We start from the raw sequence: 2837 nt of genomic DNA on the forward strand, positions 1-2837 counted from the left end.
CTGCAGGCAGTCAGGCTTCCCTCGGTGAACGTTAGTGCCAAGCTACCTTTCTGCCAAACACGCCTGCCTCCCTTCAGCTGCTGCCGGAAGCCTCTGCCAGCAGGGCTGCAAGTTCTCCTGCTCACCCTCCAGTGATGCGGGGCTGCCCCACCTTCAACCCACTGGCCAGTGGTAAGAAAAGGTTTAGAGCTGGTGAAGATGCTGATGTGATTCATCTTCTTACAGCTCTGTATCTTCCAAGAGTCTGCTTGTAGCTGGTAGACTGCAAAAGTGATCTGTGTGTCACCCTCCATTTGGGGTGATGTCATTCCTTATATAAACTCAAGGAGAGTTTAATCTCAGAATGAAATCTCATTGTGCGCTGAATAAAGCGGCTGTAAACATCTCTGCACAGACTGAGACGCAACGTACTCCTGCTGTAGTATCGGAGATGCTAGTGCTTGTTTACCGGCAGCAGTTAATTCTGAAGCCACTTCCTTTAGGTTTTAATTAAAATAGTTAATGGTGGAAGACAGGTCATACTCATTTGTGGCAGTTAGTTAGTTAGTTACAGTAAATGATGACACCCCCCCCCCCTTCCCCTTTCCCTCCAGCTGAGGGCTGGCATGCCCCTGATTTCTATGGCTGTAGTCATACGAAGAGCCAGGGCCGTGAGCTACAGGCTGGTTGTATAATCACCTTCCAGAATACTCCAGCTCACAGTTTGTGCTGATTTTTTTTTTTTTTTAACAGCCAATTAATTGCCTAGAGCAAGGACTCGGCAAGCTCATCACCCTAATGCTTGGCTTTGGCACTGAGATGAGCTGGCCAGCTGCCTTTGAAAAAGGTGGTTAAAGCTACAGTGTTTGAAGATAATAAAAATTTTAAAATCAGTAACTGTACAACATCAAGACTATAATATACAATGGCTATAGGGCTTTCCTGTAAAATGATAATTTGGGGGAGGGAGGGACCAACACCACAACACCTAGACACCTGTTAAAACTGTTACATTGGAAGCATTGGTTATTGCTCACGTGTAAAATGATCTATAAAACTACATCTGCTTTTCTGTAGCACACCTTATGTTTTAATGCAACAGGGCTTTTTCCTCCCATACAGCTTTCTTACACTGACAAGCATGTCAAGTGTTTTTTTCTGCAGTTCAGCACATGCATGGCCCAACACAGAAGAAAAAAAAAATCAAGGGATTGGCTATTATTAACATGAACAAAGGACAAGGAATGCTTGAATGGCTTGACCAAAAAGCGAAGTATTTCTAAAAGTACATACTGACTCAAAGTGCACAAAACTATTTCTTTTCAATGTAAATAAATAGCTGAGTAGGTACTGCACCGCCAGCATCATTCTGGCATGCTGATGGAAAGAAGATAAAGTATCCAACCATCCTGATTAAAAATTTCCTTAGCAATTCAAAGATCAAAGATTTATGCTCTTTATGACGAGCTTCTCTCCCACCCTGATGACTATTTCAGGCACTTTATTCAATATATCTTGTCTTAATATTTTCTTTTTACAGGTCTTGTATCATTTCTGACACTGAATACTCAGCATTCTGTTTCTAGTCAAACCCATACTAAAATTCTCTCTGCTACAGAAATTAAGGTATATGCTCCTCAGTATAAGGTATATACACGCAGTATAGCTCTGTAGCACTCCCTAGGACATATGCTAGAATAAAGTGGCTTCTCATGAAGGAGATGTGTTTACAGAGGTGTTTTGAAACTGGAATGCTAGCAGAAATAGATGAGCCGTACAGCTACATTGAAAGTCTCAAATGTACCAAGCCCAAACCTGCTGATAAAGACAACTTTTTTGCCCTACTGCCAGCAGAAATGGATAGGAAGGAAAAGGGTGGAAGCCTTGCCTAGCACAGGGTTTTCTACCGTCTGTTTGGATACACTGAGTAGCGTTGCCACAGGGAGCACCCCTGTGCACCACCTGGCACTATGAAAAACAAAACCTCTGCCATCATTTGATTTTTCAGTATTATGTCTTTCCAGATCATAGAAACATCCCGTTGCATCAGCAGTCATCTCATTCTAAAGAGCTTCAGTTGAGAGCCAGATGCTGCAAACATTTGGCAGGGGCTTCCTAAATACAAGCAAATGCAGGCCACTCTGACTCTAGCCCAGGAAGACTCTCACACACTTGCTTTGCAAGTAATTCTTTCAACTTCACTAGCAGTGAGCTACTGCTTACAGAAGCAGCATAGCAGTTCTGAAATTCATTTCTTTAAATAGCTGACAAAGAAAACCTTATCCAAGCCTATGCTAAAAACTTGTTTTACTTGTTATTCCTCTGCAACTTTACTCCAGAAGGCATGAGACTTATTCACATTATTTAGTCACATCGCCTTGCGGCAGTTTTTTCCCCTCTTTCAGAAAGGATCATGTTTCACCATCAGAACTCACTATCAGCAAAATGTCCGTAGAAGGTAGCAGGTTAAGTTCAAGACCTACTTAAAACATGTAATAGTGAATGATTACCCATGTATATCTTGCTGAGCACTTCTAGAATGTGAAAAACTTATCTGTCTTCCTTCAATGACGATGAGTTATTTCTGTTATCATTCCACACCCTGAATACCATACAATCAGATTAAACAGGTCCCAAAAATGCAGCCAGGTTACTTTCTGATAAACATCATCTCATTTTCTTGCAATTTTGTAGCGACTTTGGCAAAATTATGGAAGTTCTTTGTATTCTGGTATATACCTCAACTACCCTGAAGAGAATTAAAAGAATTGGAACTTCTCTTTCTTAAGAGAAGTTTAAACTTTTTTAAGAGAAGTTTTTAAACAAAAGACTTAAGTTTAAATGAGGCACACTAACAG

Source organism: Phaethon lepturus, unplaced genomic scaffold (assembly GCF_000687285.1).
Source record: "Phaethon lepturus isolate BGI_N335 unplaced genomic scaffold, ASM68728v1 scaffold33869, whole genome shotgun sequence".
In the NCBI taxonomy this organism is placed as follows: Eukaryota; Metazoa; Chordata; class Aves; order Phaethontiformes; family Phaethontidae; genus Phaethon; species Phaethon lepturus.